A 23,393-nucleotide genomic window follows, 5' to 3' on the forward strand; every position below is an offset into this window, starting at 1 on the left:
AATGACTATAAAACATTTTTTGTGGAGAATTACAAACTCTACCCATTTCTCAATTCTCTACTCATAAAATGTTCCTTATTTTTAACCATGGTTCACATTGAGCTGAAAAGAGATTTGAATATATCCAGAAATCAGTTCCCCTTCTTCTTTAAGTAAAAAGAAAAGTTTAAAAACATTTTTTTGAACTCTCACTTTCTTCCACAATTTATCTAACAAGATCATTACCAGAAATCAATGACACTTATTCTTTTGAAAAGTATATTTCCTTTCACACATAAGTATTTCACCACATCATTATAATTACTTCATCTTTTTTTGTTTTCATAATAGATCTGTAACTTCATCTGAAGAAAAGTTCTTCACATTCAAATTACAAAGCCTTTTTGAGACTGAAGAATGTATAAAATGCCTCTGAAACTTCTCCCATTTGGAACATAAAAGCTTAAGATTATTATAATATATAAATATACATAACATATAAATATGTATTTAATAAGCATATATATGCACAAGATATATCCAGGGACAGTGTGACAGGTTGATGGACACTAAAAAATGAAAATGGGCCGTATGAGAGATATACAACTTTTGAAGTAAAAAAAAAAAAAAAATATATATATATATATATATATATATATATATATATATATATAGCAGTCCTGTCCCTGAATCATTCATTTATAAATTAATTTTTTTTCTTTATTGATTGTAGAGAGAGAAGAAGGGAGAAGGAGAGAGATGTAGAAACATTGATGAGAGAGAACACCAATTGGCCGCCTCCTGCATGGCCCCCACTGGAGATCAGGCCCACAACCTGGGCATGTGCCCTGATGGGGAATCGAACCAGCAACCTCCTGGTGCATGGGTTCACGCTCAACCACTGAGCCACACCAACCGGACCATTCATCAATTTTTAGAAACTAACAAAGGTCTTCTGCTTCAATAAGCATATTTGTGTTCACATCTTTTTCTCTAGAATCAAAAGCATAATAGAGAATTGAACCTGTACAGCATGAAGAAAAAAAGAGAGTTTTATCATCAGATGAGCTATATCAACAAATTTCTAGAAGACAGGATTCTAGAGAGGCTTCAGTATCTGAGGCAAATATGACAGAGATCAGGAATGAAAAGCAGTGTTGAAACCTGGAAAATTCTTTGAAATTCTACATATGGAAGAATTGAGGCAGTAAATACCTATACACCCTAAGTATATAGAGAGCTCTTGATTTGTTTATTCCCAGGCAAAAAAGCACAGCATTCTTCTCTCAAGAAATTGAGCTATCCAGGGAAAGCAACGGCTTCTGTTTGGGGTATTAAAAACCCAGACTAAAACATTCTTCATTCTGGCTGGCATGGAGGATAAGAGGAAAATTGGTGAGGTTACAGCCTGATATTCATCTCCTCACTTTCTCATGGTTAATCAGAATCTATTTATATACTATATTCATTCCCTAAATGATCAGATGGATGCCCTACTCCTGTGAGAACTCATGCCTATATAGAAAAAGAAGACAGGGCAACCATGCCATTTACTAAACATCTTCTCTAAATATAAATAGATAGTTACAGATCTCTATGCAAAGGAACCAAACCCTTAGCATGAAAAATCAAGGTCAATATGATCAATAAATATCACCAGAAGAAACAAAAAAAATATTTTTTTTATCCTCACCCGAGGACATTTTTGCATTCATCTTCAGAAGGAGCAGGAGGGAGAGAGAAAGAGAAAAATTGATGCGAGAGAGACACATTAAATGGTTGCTACCCACACGACTCCAACCAGGGCTGGGGACAAACTGTAACCAAGTTGCGTGCCCTTAGTGGAAACTGAACCCGGGACTCTCTGGTTCAAGGGCCAACGTTCTAATCGCTGAGCCAACCAGCCAGGGTGAAAAAATTTTTTTTGATTAAGGAAAAAAAGTATATATTCAGAGCATTTTAATAATCTACTACATCTATAAGACAATAGCAAAATGTTGTGTAAAAATACCATAAATCAAAGCAAATACTTAGAACTTAAGTATAAAATTTTCAAAGTAAGTTTTTAATAAAAAAGATGAAAAATGAACTTGGAGGAATTCCTTAGAATGAAGGACATAAAGACAAAAAACAACAAGATCAAAGGAAAGAGTCGTAAATGACTACTGTATAAAGATGAACATTTGATTAATAGGAGTCACAGGAGATAGAAAAGAGAAGAGGCAATTTAAAAAGAAAAATAAGCCACATGTAAAGATGAAACTAGTCTTCAGATTGAATAATGTAAGTGTAGAACCTTTCTTTCTTCTTTCTTTCTTTCTTTCTTTCTTTCTTTCTTTCTTTCTTTCTTTCTTTCTTTCTTTTTTGTTTATTGATTATTTTTAGAGAACAGGGGAGAGAGATAGAAACATCAATGAGAGAGAACATTGATTGGCCGCCTCCGGCATGACCTCCACTGGGGAATGGGCCCGCAACCTAGGCATGTGCCCTGACCAGGAATTGAACCGGCGACCTCTTGGTTCATGGGTCGACACTCAATCACTGAGACACCATATAGACAGCAACCTAGTGAGTGTGCTGAGTGCTGCGATCAAGTCTATTCCTCTAAGTTCAAACATTTCACAATGTTCTACAACAATTACTGAATGGTAAAATAAACTAAAGAGGATCTGAACTGATCAAAATCTAAAGCTTACAAAAAAAAACTATCTTCAACTAAGACAGAACTAACATTGACATGGGAAGAGTTATTTAGATTTTGTGGCAATTTACATGAAGACGTATTCAATGGACAACCTCTGTATTTACTCTTAGAGACAACTAACATGCCTATCTTTTTTCTTGGATATTTGTTTTCTATTGAGAAAGCTGGCATTTCAAGCTTTTGTGTTCTGCAAAAAGCTACTGATTCCAACCTATAGCATTTATTTCCTTTTTTAAATTTAGACAACTGATTTTGTATTGTACTGTAAAAATCTTCATTATCCTTACAAATGAAAAGCACTTTATTCCATAGTACACACTAAAAACCGGCTTTTTATTTCACTGATTTATTTTTTGTTATCACAGAAAGTCACTGTTGTTTGTTTGTTTGTTTGTTTGTTTGTTTGTTTGTTTTATCCCTGCAGTAAATTACCAGGGAGAATTGATCTCCACACAGTAAGGTAAAATGCTGCCAGATATATTCTGCCTGAAGACACAATTCTAAAATTATCTGGGAAATTAAAGTGAGATCAATGGCTAAAAAGAAATTAGAGGAATAGTAAGGGAAAAAAAAGAGAGAGAGAGCGGGAGAGAGAGAGAGGAAGAAGAAGGAGGAGGATTAGGAGTGGGAGAGAACAGAGAAATGCATTTGTCTTTATTAATAAACTTTATTTTGTTGAAGGCTTCATCCTCAACATCACCTGTCAATTAATTTACGAATTTGATTCCTGAGACCTGCATCAATCTAGTCAGGCAATAACATGTGATATTACAGATGTAAATAGTATTCCTTTTTGTTGAGATGCTTAATATATTTGAAAACTCTTTGTTAAATGTTTTGACATGTAGACATCATTCAGCAATTTTTTAATTCTTAACTGGATAGTAAATATTATTGGCGTTGCAGGCCATATAGGCTGTGCTGCACCGTCTCAGCACGTTGTATCATGAAAGCATCATAATTAATACAAAAAACGAATAGGCACAACTGAGTTCCACTAAACTTCATTTAAATAGAAAGATAAAACAAAACAGGTGGATGGCCCTCAAGGCTTGGTTCACCAATCTCTGAGGGCATCATTGTGATTCATCATCAATCAATTCTGCTTCATTCTCATGCACTAGCCTTCTTCCATTAAATTCCAATTTAAAAATGTCTGTTAGTTGTCTGCCTGTCTATTGTGTGAACTGTTTTCATTTAAAATAGTTTCATGTGTATATCCAAGACAACACGGTTATTAATAATAACATGATCGCTCATTACTTAAGATGTTTTTGAAGAATGGTTGCACTGCATTGTTTTATCCAAAAAATGGGCAGAATTCCACTAATTGAAAAGACTAGGATTAATTGTAAAATTTATTTTTAAATGTATTGTTTGGTTTTGTTCCTATCTAGTCCATATTTACATTATTTAATATCTCAATGGATCTATAATTATTACCCCTCAAATATAAAAGTAATTATAAATGTATCAAATATACAAATAAAAAGAAGAGAAAAATAAGCATATGAAATGAATAAATAATTATATACAAACAACAAAATAGAACTAAAAAAGACCTGTGCACATGTAGACATAACATGACTAATAATCATGAAAATGCAAGTTAAATGAATAATTTTTTACTCACCATATTGACAAAAACAGGAAAAATATCAGTATTGTGAATTTTAATAAAAATGTGAGAAAATATAAAGTTTCCAACACTTTTACGGGACAGTTGGATATATTGATGACTATTGTACATGATCACAACTTGAACTCAGCATTTTTCACTACCTCAAATTTATGCAAGTTAGAAAATATCAATTGCCTCATTATTTGCAATAGTAAACATTTTGAAACAATCCGAATGACCATAAATAAGAGCATGGTAAAAACAAACAAACAAACAAACAACAGTAACATAAAGAGTGCAACCACACAACAGAATACCACATAATCATTTAAAAGAATAAGTGAGTGCTCGATTCGGCAGCACATATACTAAAATTGGAACAATACAGAGAAGATTAGCATGCCCCTGTGCAAGGATGACATGCAAATTTGTGAAGCGTTCCGTATTTTTATAACTACCATTCCCTGAGCTAACAAGTCTAACCAGAAAAGTAAACTTGACAGTGGTGTTTAACGTGGGTCCTCCCTGCATCATCCAAACCCAGAGAGGGAGCCACAAACAGCACGACACCAAAGCCCACCGTGATAGCCAAAAGAGTGAAACAGAGAAACAAAAACCAAATGAAAGAACAAGAGACCTCTACTGAAGATGAGATAAATGAGGAACAGTTAAGCAAGTTAACAGAACTAGAATTCAGAGCCATGATCTTGAGGAAGCTCAACAGCATATATAAGGACATGAGCACCATGAGTAAAGACATAGAAATGTTGAAAATCAACCAGTTAGAAATTAAAAACCACCAAGAAGAAATGAAGAATGACATATCAGAAATAAAAAACACATTGGAAAGTCTAAATAGCAGAGTAGAGGAAGCTGAGGACAAGATCACTGAATAAGGAGATAGGGTAGAAAAAATCAACCAATCAGAAAACCAAAAGGAAAAAATAATTAAAAAATAGAAAAACAGCTTAAGAGACCTGTGGGACAACTTAAAACATAATAATATTCACATCATAGGAGTCCCCAAAGAAGAAGAAAACGAGCAAGGGTTAGAGAAAATATTCAAAGAAATAGTGACAGGAAACTTCCCTAATTTGGTGAAGGAAGAAGGCATTCAAGTTCAAGAAGCACAGAGAGCCCCAAGTAAGAAGAACCCAAACAGGCCCACACCAAGAAACATAGTAATCAAAATGCCAAAAATTAAAGACAAAGACAGAATCCTAAAAGCAGCAAGAGATAAGCAACAGGTTACCTACAAAGAAAACCCCATAAGACTCTCAGCTGATTTTTCAACAGAAGCACTACCGGCCAGAAGGAAATGGCATGAGGTAATCAAGTTCATGAAAAACAAGGATCTGAATCCAAGACTACTCTACCAAGCAAGGCTATCATTCAAAACAGAAGATCAAATAAAGATCATTGCAGACAAAAAAAGGCTAAGGGAATACATTAGCACCAAATCAGCACTGCAAGAAATGTTAAAAGGACTGCTGTAATAAGCAGGAGAAAGAGGAAGAAAAATATAACCACACGAAACAAAAATGGAAATAAATAAGTACATATCAATAATCACCGTAAATGAAAATGAACTGAATGCTCCCATAAAAAGACACAGAGTACATGATTGGATAAGAAAGCATGACTCATATATATGTTATTTACAACACCTCACAACAAAAGACTCACATAGGTTGAAAGTGAAGGGATGGAAAAAAATCTTCCAAGTAAAGGGAAAGGAAAAATAAGCTGGGGTAGCAATACTCATATCTGATAAAGGAGATTTCAAAATGAAGGCCGTAACTAGAGACAAAGAAGGCCACTACATAATATTGAAAGAATCTATTCAACAGAAAGATATAACCTTGATAAACATATATGCACCCAATATAGGAGCACCAAAATATATTAAAAATCTTCTGGAGGACTTCAAAGGAGAAATCGATAGCAATACAATCATAGCAGGGGACTTCAACACCCTGCTGACATCGCTGGATAGATCCTCTAGACAAAAAATTAGCAAGGAAACAGAGACTCTAAATGAAGCACTAGACCAAATGGATTTAATAGATATCTATGGAGAATTACACCCCTAAACTACAAAATTCACATTCTTCTCAGGTGCACATGGAACATTCTCAAAGATAGACCACATGTTAGGGCACAAACTAAGTCTCTACAAGTTCAAGAAGATTGAAATTATATCAAGCATCTTCTCAGACCACAATGGTATGAAACTAGAAATCAATTGCAACAAGAACATGCAAAGACATTTGAACATATGGAAGGGAAATAGCATGTTATTGAACAGTGAATGGGTTACCGAGGAGATCAAGGAAGAAATTTAAAACTTCCTGGAATCCAATGAAAATAAAGACACAACAACACAAAATCTATGGGATGTAGTGAAAGCAGTTCTGAGAGGGAAGTTTATAGCACTACAGGCCTACCTCAAAAAAACAAGAAAAATCTCTAATAGACTATCAAACCTCACAAGTTAAAAAACTAGAGAGCAAACAAAAAGAAAACCCCAGAGCAAGTAGAAGGAAAGAAATAGTAAAGATCAGAGCAGAAATAAATGACATAGAGTCTAAAAAAACAATTCAAAGGATCAATGAAACAAAGAGCTGTTTTTTCGAAAAGATAAACAAGATTGATGGACCCTTAGCTAGACTCACCAAGAAACAAAGAGAGAGAACCCAAATACACAAAATCAGAAAAGAAAGAGGAGTAACAACCGACACCACAGAAATACAAAAGATCATTAACAGCTACTATGAACAATTATATGGCAACAAATTTGACAATCTAAGCAAAATGGACAAATTTCTAGAAACACATACTCTCCCAAAACTGGACAGGGATGAGATAGAAAAGTTGAACAGACCAAAAACAACAGAACAAATTGAAGATGTAATCAAGACTCTCCCAGCAAACAAAAGCACAGGCCCGGATGGCATAAAAGGGGAGTTTTAACAAACAATCAAAGAAGAACTAACACCCATTCTCCTCAAACTATTTCAAAAAATTCAAGAAGAAGGAAGATTTCCAAACTTGTTTTATGAAGCCAGCATAATTCTAATTCCAAAACCAGAAAAAGACACTACAAAGAAAGAAAACTACAGGCCAATATCCCTGATGAACATAGATGCCAAAATCCTGAACCAAATACTAGCAAATCTGATCCAGCAATACACCAAAAAATTATCCACCATGACCAAGTGGGATTCATCCCAGGGATGCAAGGCTGGTACAATATTCACAAATCAATAAACGTGATACAACACATAAATAAAATGAAAAATAAAAACCACATGATCATATCAATAGATGCTGAAAAAGCCTTCAACAAAATCCAGCATCCATTTCTGATAAAAAACGCTCAGCAATGTGGGAATAGAGGGATCATATCTCGACATAATAAAGGCCATAGAAGAAAGACTTACAGCCAACATCATACTCAATGGGCAAAAACTAAAAGCATTTCCCTTAAGAACAGGAACAAGGCAAGGATGCCCACTTTCACCACTCTCATTTAACATAGTACTGGAAGTCTTAGCCACAGCAATCAGACAGGAAGAACAAATAAAAGGGATCCAAATTGGAAAGGAGGAAGTGAATCTGTCATTATTCGCAGATGACATGATACTATATGTAGAAAACCCCAAAAACTCCATCAAAAATGTACTAGACTTAATAAATGAATTTGGCAAAGTAGCAAGACACAAAATTAACGTCAAGAAATCGATGGCATTCTTATACACCAATGATGAACTCACAGAAAGAGAAACTAAGAAAACAATCCCATTTACAAGTGCGGCAAAAAAATTAAGATACCTAGGAATAAACTTAACCAAAGAAATAAAGGACCTATTGGCAGAAAACTACAGGTCATTGAAAAAAGAAGTAGAGGAGGATATAAAATAGTGGAAGCACATACCCTGCTCATGGATTAGAGGAATTAACATCATTGAAATGTCCATACTACCTAAAGCAATCTATAGATTCAATGCAATCCCCATCATAATACCAACGGCATACTTCACAAAATTAGAACAAATAATTCAAAAGTGCATATGGAACCAAAAAGATCACGAATAGCCACAGCAATCTTACAAAAGAAGAACAAAGTTGCAGGAATCACATTACCAGATTTCAGGTTATACTACAAAGCCACTGTAATCAAAACAGCCTGGTACTGGCACAAGAACAGGCATATAGACCAGTGGAACAGAACAGAGAACCCATAAATGGACCCAAGGCAATATGCTCAATTAATATTTGACAAAGGTGGCAAGAACATACAGTACAGTAAAAACAGCCTCTTTAATAAATGGTGTTGGGGAAATTGGACAGCTACATGCAAAAAAATGAAACTAAACCATCAACTTACATCCTACACAAGAATAAACTCAAAATGGATAAAAGACATAAATGTGACTCATGAATCCATAAAAATTCTAGAAGAAACTGTAGGCAACAAAATTTCTGACACCATACTCAGCAGAATTTTCACTGATACATCACCTAAGGCCATAGAAACAAAGGAGAAAATGAACACATGGGACTACACCAATCTCAAAAGCTTCTGCACAGTGAAATGTACAATCATCAAAATGGAAAGGCTACCCACTGTATGGGAGAGCATAATTGCCAATGATATATCAGATAAGGGGTTAATTTCCAATACATATAGAGTACTCATACAACTCCACAAAAGCAAGGCAAAGAACCCCAATTAAATAATGGGCAGAGGAACTAAATAGACACCTCTCCAAACAGGACATACAAATGGCTAAGAGACATATGAAAAAATGCTCAACATCACTAATCATCAGAGAGATGCAAATTAAAAGAACAATGAGGTATCACCTCACACCTGTCAGAATGGCCGTCATCAACAAATCATCAAACAATTGTTGGCAAGGGTGTGGAGAAAAGGGGACTCTAATACACTGCTGATAGGAATGCAGACTCGTGTAGCCACTGTTGAAAACAATATGGTGTTACCTCAAAAAATTAAAAATTGAACTACCATTTGACCCAGTGATCCCACTTCTAGGAATATATCCTAAGAAGCCTGAAACACCAATCAGAAAGAATACATGTACCCCCATGTTTGTAGCAGCACTATTTAGAATAGCTAAGATTTGGAAACAACCCAAGTGTCCATCAGTAGATGAATGGATAAAAAAGCAGTGGTACATATACACAATGGAGTACTATGCAGCTGTAAGAAAGAACGATCTCTTATTCTTTGAGACGACATGGAGGGACCTGGAAACTATTATCCTAAGTGAAACAAGCCAAACAGAGAAAGACAAGTATCATATGATCTCACTTATTTGTGAAATATAATGAACATAACAGTCTGAGTAATGGGATAGTCCCAGAGCTGTGGAAGTGGGGTCCAGCCTGACAATCCCCTGAAGAGGGGCTAGTGGGGGAGAGATAAACCACAGAACTTATATGCATGTATGTATGAACAATGGACATGGACAACGAAGCTGGGGACAGGATGGGGAGGGTGGTGGAGGGGTGAACCAATGGCGGAAAAAGGGAAACCATCTGTATCAAAAATAAATAAATTAATTAAAAAAAAAAACAAATAAATAAAAGAATAAGTGAATTAATACTTCTATGGCTATATATGGAGCTATAACCAAGATATAGTGACAATTATGAAAACAAATTACACAACAGTACATAGAATATAATACAATTTTTTTATTTAAAGAAAATTCATTAACCTAACCCAGTCTGTGTGGCTCAGTGGTTGAGCATTGACCCTTGCACCAAGAGGTCACCAGTTCGATTCACGGTCAGGACACATGCCCAGGTTGTGGGCCCGATCCCCAGTGCAGGGGCATGTAGGAGGCGGCCTGTGGATGTTCTCTCTCATTGATGTTTCTATATCCCTCTTGCCTTCTCCTTTTGTCTCTCTCTAAAATCAATAAAGACAAACATTTTTTTTAAATCCATTAACCTAAGTATATAAAAGTTGAAGGCAATAATAAATAGTCTAACTTAAGTTTTTAAATCTCTCTTGCCAAGTTTCAACATTAAAAAAAAAAAAAAAGAAAAAATTCTAGTTCCCCAAAGCCATAATGGTTTGAAAATAAATACCTAAAAAGGAAAAGAATGGTTATGAAATGATTCTCAGTTGTAACTAGTCCTATCGCCTAATTAGAACTGTACATATGAATATAAATGAAGTTAAATAAACTAAAGGGTAAGAGGATAGAGCAATTTTAAATCTACAAACATTATTTTACATTTTCTGTGTTCGTAGTTCAGAATCTCATAAATATTTGAAGGAAAATCAAATACTTTGATAAAACTGCTGTCTGTACTATTTGAAATGGTTTGTATGAACAGGTCAATGTGAGTTTGGAATCTTATTAGAGGAGTTTCCGAAAGTCAATTAAACATAACCCGAAGAAAGCCTTTGTTATGGACATTGGAAAAATTGTATTGGTATTGATGATGCAGTCAGTATAGAATGGGCTCTGACTACTTACAAAGCAGTCTTTTTTGTGTGTGTGACTTTTATTTTATTTTTATTTATTTATTTATTTTTTGTTACAGATGTTCCCCCCCCCATTGATACCCTCCTTCCAATCCTGCCACCCGCCCCCAGCATCATTGTCTATGTCCATGGTTACACATACATGCATATAAGTTCTGTGAGCAGTCTTTACGTATTTATCTGAATGCTATTGATTGCAAAGCACAAATGAATTAAAATTATCCAAAAGGTGAGACTATGTATTGTCTCACATAAGAAGAAATCTGTAGATTGTGTATTTTCAGAGAAGTCCCCTTAGTTTCAAACGCATTCGTGCTTTTGGTCAGCTTCTCATGGTGGTACAATGGCTGCTTCAGTTGAATGAAGTCTTCCAGCCAGCTTGTCCTTCTGTCTGTTGGGCCAAGATTCTGTCACATGCCACTGCTTCAAACAATTATATATCAAGGAAATGGGAATGCCATGATTATTGTAGATGTTTTAACATTTGCCCCAGGAAAAAGGGAAGGGGTAAGCCTCCCTGGGTTTATAATAGACTGAACATTAAAACAAAATCAAAGTTCACCAAAATGTGAAGCAAATAAAGAAAATATGAAGGTGAATAAAATGCCCGCGGGATAAGCAACCAACGGCCTCTGTCATAAATATCAGAGGCTTCTCTTCAGTGAATGGATGATGGAGTCCAGGGATTAGATTCCAAGAGAATTTGTTCACTCAGATTTTTGATTCTCTTATTTAATGCATGATTTTTTTTTTCTCATTTGGGAAAATAGCTCTTTAAATGTAAAATAAGATTAGTAAAATCAGAATGCAGTGAAAATCTCATGTGTTATATAAAGCAATAAACTGGAACTGAGGAGACCAAGATTTCATAATTCTACTTTGCTACTGAGTTTCTGCATCACATTATAAAATGGGTAGTACGCTGTATGCCTCCTACATTGCAGAATATGTAATTTAAGTAGGTAGAAAGTTTATTTAAGTTTTAGGCATTTTGAGAAAGATACTAGGTTAACAAGTCATTACCAAATTTTTTTAATCTGAAGAAATGTTAGATAATTCTCGTAAATGACATTGGAAGATAAAATGATAAAGAATATTCTAAGAGCACACTAGCAATATTGGGTTAAATATGCATAAAATTTCTGTTTGTTATAAAATTCAATTAATAATAATTAATTTATAAAGCAATAATAGATATTCCATATGCTGTATTATATGTAATATATAATGAAGGCTATTATAACATAAAGAACATTTTAATTTTTTTTGTAATTAAATCAATCTTCTTATTTTTTAAATCAATCTTTTAGACAAGTACCATATAATTGCACTTATATGTGGAATCTAATAAACAGAATGAACTAACAAGAAAAGTAGAGACAGACTTAGAGAGAGCAGGCTGAGAGCTGGAAGGGCTGGGGGGGGGTTGTGGGTGGAAAGATTGAGCAAAAGAGGAAAAAAGGAGAAAAAACTTATGGACACGTACAACAGTGTGGTGAGAGCCGGAGAGAGGGGGAGGAGAGGAAGGTAAAGGAAGGTATGGGGCGATAAATGGTGATGGAAGGAGACTTGACTTGGGATGATGAACATACAATATAGTGTACAGATGATGTGTTGTAGAATTGTGCACCTGAAACCTGTATAATTTTGTTAACCAGTGTCACCCAAATCAAGTCAATAAAAAGGAAAAAAATCAATATTTCTTCAGAAAATCACTTAAAGATGGATGGATTGCCAAATTAAAGCATATTTATGAGAATAGTGTTTATTTTTCTCTCATTACTTGCATGCATTGCTTTATGTAAAATGGAACAAAATAATATTATTTTTCAAAAATAAGTGCTTATTAAGAGAAAACCAAGCACTGCAAAAAAAAAAAAATAATAAAATGGAGAAAGCATCACTTCAAATCCTATTCATCAGAAGTAATCATGAACAGTCAAAATTTAATGACCATAACTTGCTATTTATCTTTTACAAATGTCTGCTAACAGATACAATAATCATTTAATATCCTCCAAACTCATCCACAGTGTCATGTTTGCTTAAACTCAGAAGATAATCAAATCACTCATAGGATTTTAGAAATGAAGCTTATTTTGTAAAGCATCATATAAGTATAGGCTACGTTTTCTTTAATAAAGTCAGTCGAAGTTTGTGATAATCAAACTCTGAAATATATATTCATTAATTAATAAATCTTTACATTGGTTAAAGCATATGAGTCCAGCCTGGTAATGTATTTTCAAATGCTGACTCTTCTTACCATTAATATAGCCATGCCTGACTTCCTTTTTCTATAAATTTTACAGAGCTATTATGGAGATAGTTTGGACTGGAGCCAAAGATCACTAGGAGGTCAGTTGTTCTCAGATTTTAATATTTTTCAAATAAATCACATGTGGAATTTTTTATTTTAATTCAGAATTCCAGTGCACATCCCAGAGGTTCTGATTTAGTAATTCTGGGAAGAGGCTCAATTAAATTATATAAACAATGCTCTACATTTTATTCTCATTAGTCTCTTGGTGGAGTCTTTTCTGTGTGAGTATTTTTGTCTTATCTAGATAACATACTTAAGATATATTTAAGACCTTAGGAATTTGCAAGATATTCCTACACTTAGGTCATAATCATATCATAACTAAAGCTCCATTTGAAGTTTTGACAGAAATAAAAAAATATTATAATATGGTCATATATTTGAAATGTTGTAATTTGTTCATGACCATTATACAGAACAAGTAATTTCTTATTTTAAAATAAGAAATACAGTCATTCTTAAGAGTCAACTTATAAATTATCATGTAGCCCAGTTGGTGTGGCTCAGTGGATTGAGCATCGTCCCATGGACTGAGAGGTCCTGGTTGGATTATGGTCAGGGCACATGCCCTGGTTGTGGGCTCGATCCCCAGTAGGGGGCATGCAGGAGGCAGCCAATCGATGTATCTATCTCGCATTCATGTTTCTCTCTCCTCCTTCCTCTCTCTTTCTAAAAATCAATAAAAGGATATATATAGAGAAATTATCATATAGAAATTCTCAGTCCAAGAGATACTATATCTTAAATGACAAAACATGTAAGTACCGATCTATCTTTCTTAGCCTCTCATTACAACTGTCCACCTTATCTTTATTACTTGACCCATTCGATCTTATGATGGAAAATTGTATGTTGATTTTATATTCATTGTTAAATAAAACAAGCCTAAAACATTACTCAATCATAAATGCATACCCTTTTTCAGGACAACCATTCACCGGCACTATCTCAGAATTTCTTTAATTTTTTTTTCTTTATTGATTTTAGGGAGAGAGGAAGGGAGAGGGAGAGAGATAGAAACATCAATGAGAGAGAACATCAATTGGCCACCTCCTGCATGCCCCCACTGGGGATCGGGCCCACAACCTGGGCATATGCCCTGACCAGGAATCAAACCAGTGACCTCTTGGTGCATGGGTCGGCGCTCAACCACTGAGCCACACGAGCTGGGCAACATTTCCATTTGAATCTTCTTCATATTTCCTGATTTCCCACCATTGGTCCAAGTATAGTATACAGTCCTTTGAGTTAAAAGTAGTTGTTGATAGTTACAACATGATTCTTCCTCAGAATCATGGTTTGTGCAAAGTTAGTGTTTTGTTTAGGGTAGAGAAAGCCAAGGGGTTCTATCAGATCTGACAGGATCATTTAAACAAACAGGAAGTAAACTTGAGTAGTTTCATGCTGTGACCAGCCTGTCATTCTTAGAGGATTGCTTGTTTGTCTTTATTTTGTTTTGTTTAGCTTTTTTTAAATGTCTTTACCAGGGTGGATTCATTTATAACTCATCCATTTTCCTGTAGGATGTTAGCATCTGAATTTGTACACATTTCTAATTGTCTTATTTACTCCTAAGGTCAACTCAATTTCATTTGCTAGCCAACCTTTTATTGCTTTATCTTGCTTGACGAAAGAAAGGTTATTGAATTTAGAACAAAACAAAGACACATCTGTTTTTCAATACTGGGTTTATCTATTTTATTCATTCAAAATAGAGAATTATAAAATAAAATTTTGAGCATGATTTCCTTCTACTAACATTTCTCTCTGGAACTGAGAGCATTATTTCATAAGAAAATTTACCATACATTTGTTTACTCAGGCTGATAAATATTTTCCTGTTTAATTATACTTCTAGAAGGATTATCTCTTTCACTATGCCTTGCTTTTTTTACTACAGAAGGGTTTATAACTGCCCTCCATAGTGAGAACATACCATTTCTCGGCATAATTTTATCCTGTATATCATCTATAACTCTCCAGGTGAACCACGAATTGGTTGGAAAAAGCTATCCACACATCATAACTGTCATTTCCCTATTTTTTTGGTTTTTGTTTTTTTTGCTAAGGATGTAGCAACAATTTTTAAAATATGCTTTCATTGATTTTTTAGAGAGGAAGTGAGAGAAAGAGAAACATCAACTGGCTGCCTCCTGCACGCCCCCTACTGGGGATCAAGCCCGCCACCCGGGCATGTGCCCTGACTGGGAATCGAACCAGGGCCTCTCAGTCCATGGGAAGAGGCTCAATCCACTGAGCCGCACCAGCCACACTACAGCAACACTTTTTAAGAAATACTGTTGCACAATAATGAAGACAGGCAATATACATCAGAAAAAAATTTCTTTAGTCCCTGGAAACCCTAATGTGGGGCTTGGACAGTGAGAAAGGTGAAAAGACAGCCTGAATCTGGTACAACGCCAGTGTTTACAAAGTTAGCAGAAGAGAAGGCACCAATGATTTAAATGGAAAAGAAATATTTACAGAAGTAAAAGGACTAGGAGAGTAACATAGAAGCTAAAAGAGAAAAAAAAAGAGTTTCAGAAAGAGACTGGTTAATGATATCAAATACTATAGAAGTGCACACTTAATATAAGGTCTAAATGCAACATATTACACTTGATATTACTAGTGTGTTAATGACCTTGGTTAGAGAAAAAATTTTGTAGGTATGAATGAGATTCATATATATTGCCAAGGACACTAATTCAAGCAATTTATAAAGGCCGTCTGAAAATTCATTTAAATCAATTCTCCTTTGGGAAAGCCGGATAAATGAAAATGTAAATATCCAATACTCCATGTTACTTACTCTTTGAGGGCACAGACTCAAATGAAATCCTCCTCTTATTGAACTTGATAAAGAATGTGAAAAATGGCCCAGCTGGTGTGGCTCAGTGGTTGAGTGTTGACCCATGCACCAAGAGGTTGCTGGTTTGATTCCAGGTCAGGACACATGCCCAGGTTGTGGTCCCAATCCCCAGTGGGGGACATGCAAGAGGCAGGCAATTGATGTTCTCTCTCATCGATGTTTCTATCTCTCTCTCTCCCTAAAATCAATGAAGAAAAAAAACGAATGTAAAAAATATTTCAATTTTTTAAAAAAATTACTGAATTTATTGGGGTGACATTGGTTAATAAAAGTATATAGCTTTCAGGTGTACAATTCTATAATACATCATCTTCATATTGTATTGTGAGTTTACCACCCAAAGTCAAGTCTCCTATCCCCCTTTATCCTCTTTTATCTCCCTCCGCCCACCCCCTTTCCCTTGGGTAATCACCATATTGTTATCAGTGTCTATAAGTTTGGTTTTTTTTGGTTTACTTCCTTCAACTATTTCACCCAGGGTCAGTATGTTGTCTGTATCTATGACTCTGTTTCTATTTTGTCAGTTTATTTTGTTCCTGAGACTCCATATATGTGAAATTATATATTTGTCTTTTTCTGATTGGCTTATTTTGCTTAGCATAATACTCTCTCTAGTCCACCATGCTGTCACAAAAAGTAAGATTTCCTTTTTTTTTTTTGGTCAAGTAGCATTCCATTGCCTAACTGTACACTAGCTTTTTCATCCACTCAGCTACTGATGGGCACTGGGGCTGCTTCCAAATCTTGGCTATTGTAAATAATACTGCAATGAACATAGGGTGCACATATTTTTTTCTAATCAGTGTTTGCTGTTTCTTTGTATATATTCCCAGATGTGGCATCAATGGGTCATAAGGCAGTTTCATTTTTAATTTTTTAAGGAAATTTCATACTGCTTTTCATAGTGGCTACACCAATCTACATTCTCACCAACAATGTACAAGAGTTCCCTTTTTTCCACATCCTCACCAGCACCTGTTGTTTATTGATTTATTGATGATAGGCATTCTAACAGGTGTGAGGTGATATCTTATTGTAGTTTTAATTTGTATCTCTCTGATGATTAGTGATGTTGAGTACCTTTTCATATGTGAATTGGCCATCTGTATATCCTCTTTGGAGAAATGTCTATTCGGGTTCTGAATTTTATGATTTTTTTGGTATTGAGTTGTATAAGTTTTTAAATATAAATTTTGGATATTAACCACTTATTAGATGTATCTTTAGCAAATACGTTCTCCCATTCATTGGGCTGTCTTTTCACTTTGTTGATGGTTTCCTTTGCTGTGCAAAAACTTTTTAGTTTCATGTAGTCCCATTTGTTTATTTTTTCATTTGTTTCCCTTGCCCGAGGGACATATCAGAAAAAAATATTGCTATAAGAAATGTCTGACAGGTAACTGCTCATTTTTTCCTCTAGGTTTTTTAGAGTTCCAAGTCTTACACTTAAGTCTTTACGCCATTTTGAGTTTATTCTTGTGTATGGTGTAAAAAGGTGGTCCAATCTCTTCTTTTTTTTGCGTGTGTCTCTCCAATTTTCCCAACATCATTTATTGAATATGCAATATTTACTTCACTGTATGTTTAAACTCCCTTGTTGAATATTAATTGACAAAGAGGCTTGGGTTTATTTCTGGGCCCTGTATTCTGTTCTAATGATTTATATGTCTATTTTTATGCTAGTACCATGCTGTTTTGATTACTATGGGCTTGTAGTATAGTGTGCTATCAGGTAGTGTGATTCCTCTAAACTTGTTCTCTCTCAACATTGCTGTTGCTATTCGGGGTCTTTTGTGGTTCCACATAAATTTTTGGAATATTTGTTATAGTTTTGTTTATTAAGGATTGGTATCTTGATGGGAATTGCATTGAATCTATAGATTGTTTGGGGCAGTATGGATATATTAATTATGTTAATTCTTCCTATCCATGAACACAGTATATGCTTCTATTTATTTGTATCTTCAATTTCCTTCTTCAGTATCTTATAATTTTCCCAATACAGGTATTTTACTTTCTTGGTTAAATTTATTCCAAAGTATTTTTATGCAATTGTAAATGAGAAGGTTATTAGTTGTAATTGGTCTATTGAGATTTTCTTATTCTTCCTGATTCAATTTTGAAAGATTTTGTGTTTCTAGGAATTTATCTATTTCACCCACATTTTCAAATTTGTTTTCAGACAGTTCTTAATGTTTTCTTAAAATTCTTTGTATTTCTATGGTGTCAGATGTTATTTCTCTTCTTCCATTACTGATTTTAATTATTTGGGTCTTCTCTCTTTTTTCTTTATAAATCTGGTTAAATTTTTGTCAATCTTTTTATCATTTCAAAGAACAAGCTCTTCATTTCATTGAATTGTTTTGGTATTGTCCTTTTAGTTTCCATATGATTTATTTCTGCTCTCATCTTTATTATTATATCTTCCTTCTACTTATACTGGGCTTTGTTGGTCTTTCCCTGTTTTTTTTTTTTTTTGTTGTTGTTGTTGTTGTTGTTGTTGTTTGTTTGTTTGTTTTAGGTGTAGGGTTAGATTGTTTATTGAGATTTTTCTTGCTTCTTGAGGTAGGTCTATAATGCTACGTATGATTTTCCCTCTTAGGACTGCTTTTACTGTGTCCCATAGATTTGAGGTTGTGTTCTCATTTTCATGTGTCTAAATTTATCTTTGAGTTCTTCCCTGATCTCACTGTCAATCCATTCATTGTTCAATAACATATTTAGCCTCCATATGTTTGTACATTTTTCAATTGTTGTGGGTTTTTTGTAATTGATTTCTAGTTTTATACCATTGAGGTTAAAGATGTTTCATATGATTTCAATCTTCTTTAATTTATTGAGACTTGTTTTGTGTCTGATTATATGGTCTATCCTGGAAAACATTTCATGTGTACTTGATAAGACTGTATATTCTGTGGTTTTTGGGGTCAAATGCTCAGAACATAGCATTTATATCCATCTAGTCTAGTGTGTGATTTCAAGTTTTTGTTTCCTTGTTCATTTTCTTTCTGGAATATCTAGCCATTGATACGGTGTGGTGTTAAAATCTAATATGATTATTACTGTCAATTTTCTCTTTATGTCCATCAGCATTTTCTTTCTATATTTAGGTGCTTCTATGTTTGGTGCATAACTATTTATGAGAGTTATATATTCTTGGATTAATCCCTTTAACATTATGTAATGTCCTTCTTTGTCTTTTGTTATGACCTTTGATTTGAAGTCTATTTTTCTGATGTAAGTGTTTTTACCCCAGCTTTTTTGTTCATTTCCACTTGCATGAAATACATTTTTTCATTTCTTTACATGTAGTCTGTGTGTATCTTTTATTCTGAGATGAGTCCCCTGTAGACAGCATATATGTTGGTATTGTTTTATTATTTATTCTGCTACCTTGTCTTTTAATTGGAGTGTTAAAGAGATTTACATTTAAAGTGATTATCGATAAGTATGTATTTGTTTCCATTTTATTCTTTATGACTCTCTTTCTCTCTCTCTCTCTCTCTCTCTCTCTCTCTCTCTCTCTCTCTCTCATCTTTTCCTTCATCTTAAAGAAGACCTTTTAACATTTCTTATAATACTGGTTTGGTGGAAATGAACTCCCTTAGATCTTTCTTGTCTGGGAAGCTTTTATGTATTCTTCAATTCTAAATGATAACCTTGCTGGATAAAGTAGTCCTGGTTGTAGGTCCTTTGTTTTCATCACTTTGAATATTTGTTGCCAATCTCTTCTGGCAATTAACTTTCTTTCTCTATCTGCTTTTAAGATTCTCTGTCTTTAATCTTTGCTACTTTAATTATGATGTGTCTTGGTGTGGGGTTCTTTGGGCTTATTTTGTTTTGGACTCTTTGAGCTTCCTGGACTTGTATGTGTTTCATTTTTTTTTTTTTTTTTTTTTTACCTGACTGTTATTTGTTACTCTTTGCATGATACTGAAAAATGTTTAGAAAAAGTTAAATAGGCTTGGTAAATGCTAGGTTCCTCAACAATCACAGGAGCAGTAGTAGCACCATCTAGGAAAATCTATTCTCAAAAATATATTTTGTGGCAGTTTTCTCAGTTTTACTGAAAAATTTGACATGGCAAACCTAATAAGGAATGGTTAACAGGATGAGGCTTGTGGAACAGGCAGAGGCTGCATGTTATTTTTCCAAGTCATCTTTCAGTTCATCCTTTTATCTGGACTGGAAGTTCCTTTGTGCTGCCTTTTTTAGCAAACTTGGCTGTTTTTAAAATGTCTCCATGCCTCTGTGTTCAAAGCAGAGTTCACTTAGAAATGTCTACTTAACCAATAACTGCAAGTTTGTGACAGAGAGAGAATGAGAGGAGAGAGAGAGAGAGAGAGAGAGAGAGAGAGAGAGAGAGAGAGAGAAGGGGGGAGAGAGAAGGGGGGAGAGAGAAGGGGGAGAGAGAGAGAAAGTTGGCATTTGTGCAAAATATTATAATACTGCTGATCTGGTTTCTTTAGAGGTGGTTCAGTCATTCTGGTATTCGGGTAGTTTCTTATTCCTTTTAGCAGTTACTTCCAAGTAGCATTTGGTATGGATAATGTTTTATTATTGTTGTTATTGTTGTTATATAGAAACAAATAGATCCCCTTTTCTATTGGCCCTACTTACTCCTCACATCATGTGACCAATTAATAAGATATTCTTATGTTCATATTATATTTGAACAAGTACCTGTTCCTTTTACTCTGATGTTACAAGTACAAAAGCAATATAAATCAAAAGATATATGTAAAATTTTAAGAATTATTTAAATCATAATTAAACTATGGACTTTCATAAAAGTGATGTTTCCTCTGCATTTCAATTTGCTCACAGGACAAAAATATATAGACTATTTCCTGAAGCATAGTGTGTCATCATGGTGACAGATTCCGTATCAGATTAGTATATTAGAACTATCAAAAATTAAATCTCCGCTTCGTCAAAAAGATTGCCCAATTTTAAATTACACAGAAGATAACTTTATAGAAGTGTAATTGTGGGTACTAGCAAAATGACTGATTGGAGAGAATTGGATGTAAGTAGTTTTGTTTGCTGTCCAAGTTCACATTTTATTCCAAATTATTGCTAACAGGAGTTGGAAAATTTGGTGACCTGATAACCTACTATTCTCCAGAATAAGAAAGAAGGTCAAATATGTATCTAATTAGAATGGTAGCTCGGACTACTACAGACAAGAAAGGAGCAAAAAACCCCAACAACTTTAATTATGTTTTCAAGAAAGCCACCTTGACTGCACATCAATATTCATATTAGAAATCTGTAAGACATTTAATGTTCTGTCTAAATTATATGGTATTATATCACACTATTTTTAAAAGCTTGCTAGGGCCAATATTTAAAATGATGAAAACAAAGATACTGTTTAAAGAAACCTCTTGAGGTCATGCAGTGTTCTTTTTGCAATAAGGATGAAGAAGGGTAACCTGTAGAAAAAAACAACAAGGGAAGAAAAACAGTAAGAACTCAACTGCTTCCTGCCATTTTTTGTGGCGCTTATACTTGATTGCTGCCATTGACTTCAAATAATGCTACTTGTCCATTCACTCTGTCTCTGTCTCTTTGCATCCCTTGTACTGAAAGCCAGACTTGAAAAAGAAGGATAGCCAGCTTTTAGGAAAAAAAAGAAGCAAACAACAAAAACCCCTCTGCTTATAGTTAAAAAGGAATTTGAACATGTCAGAATGTTCTACAAAGGCTGAAAGGATTGCCAAACGCTTAAAAAATAATTTCTGACCGTGGACAGCTCCTTTGGGGACTGGGAACAAAAAACAATGCGTGTGAAAAGATTTACTGTTTTATTGCGTATCTACTACTCGGTTCCACTGGTCTAAACGAGTCTAAGATGATCATAGAGGTGAAAAGCAATTCTTTTAAAAACTCACATGAAATTTGACTTCCAAATAAATCTTTTAATTCATTCAGCAAGTAAAATCATTTACACACCAGGGGTTAGCAAATCACAGAATGCAAGCCAAATACAGCCCGATTCCTGTTCTTCTACAGACCTCAAGTCAAGAATGTATTTTTACAGGTGAACATTTACAATGGATTTGATAATAGGGAATACTAACCTTGAACTCCAATGAAGCTAACTTGATTCACCCACAAAAAGAAATCTATTATTCTTATTAGACATGTATTACAAAAAAAAAAAATCTTACTCAGTTTTTATACTCTGAATTTTATCAATAAAAATTTTCTAGAAACTTATTTTCTGTCTTCTTAATGCTGATTCTTAATCCACAATGCATAAAATTAATTTAGACTGCAATTTTATTTATATTAATAAAATAAGCCCAGGGTTATTACATATGACCATTTTTTTATTATACAGAATAAAATATGATGTCATACTCTAATTTCAAAATTGCAAATAATTGTAAGGACTTGGTTTCTACAAAGATATGCTTAGGGTGTTTAGAAGGAGTCTTCTAAAACGATATATGTAATACATGGACTGTGTCATTTTTAAGAGAGAACAAGAGAAACCATGAGAGAGAATATTTTTCCTACAGTTCTTTTCATCAGCCAGTACTTGAGTTAGATGGACTGCCGTAGGAGAGTATAAAGTTATAGCTCTGACCTCTCTTATTATACATCTCATCTGTTCACAGGGCATTGATTTCTTAGAATATTATTCAAAATTTGCTGATATGCACATTGTATTGCAATTGATGCTGAGTCATTTTATGTAAATGTTTTTATTTCTCTTTTATTTTTCAGTTACATTGAACGTTCAATATTATTTTATATTAGTTTCAGGCATAGTGATTCGACATTTATATAACTTATATAAAGTGATTCCCCCCAGTAAGTCTAGTACCCACCTGACACCATACATAATTATTACAATAGTGTTAACTGTATTCCCTACGTTGTACTTCACATCCCTGTGATTATTTTGTAACTACAAATTTGTACTTCTGAATTCCTTCCTTTTTTTCACCCAGTCCCTGAATGGCCCTCTCACCTGGCAACCCTTGGTTCGTTCTCTGCATATATGGGTCTGTTTCTGTTTTGTTTTGTTTTTGTTCTTTAGATTCCGCATATAAGTGAAATCATATGGCATTTGTCTTTCTCTGTCTGACATTTCACTTATCATAATACACTCTAGCTCCATCCATGTTGTCATAAATTATAATTTTTTAAAATAATTTTCCTTCGTTGATTTTAGAGAGAGGAGAAGGGAGAGGGACAGAGAGAGAGAAACATCGATGAGCGAGAACACTGATTGGCTTGCCTCCTGCACTCCCCGTACTGGGGATCAGACCCACAACCTGGGCATGTGCCCTGACTGGGAATCAACTGGCGACCTCTTGGTGCATGGGTCGATGCTCAATCACTGAGCCACAC

At 34.4% G+C, this 23,393-nt stretch overlaps 1 non-coding gene across 1 annotated transcript; it reads left to right on the forward strand.

The window, feature by feature from the left end:
* The first annotated feature begins 4,648 nt into the window (after positions 1–4,648).
* Positions 4,649–4,754, forward strand: LOC118636725. The gene has a single exon (XR_004960712.1). It is a non-coding gene; the product is annotated as a U6 spliceosomal RNA (small nuclear RNA).
* Positions 4,755–23,393: the final 18,639 nt, after the last annotated feature.

This window comes from Molossus molossus, unplaced genomic scaffold (assembly GCF_014108415.1).
Source record: "Molossus molossus isolate mMolMol1 unplaced genomic scaffold, mMolMol1.p scaffold_m16_p_2, whole genome shotgun sequence".
Taxonomy (NCBI): domain Eukaryota; kingdom Metazoa; phylum Chordata; class Mammalia; order Chiroptera; family Molossidae; genus Molossus; species Molossus molossus.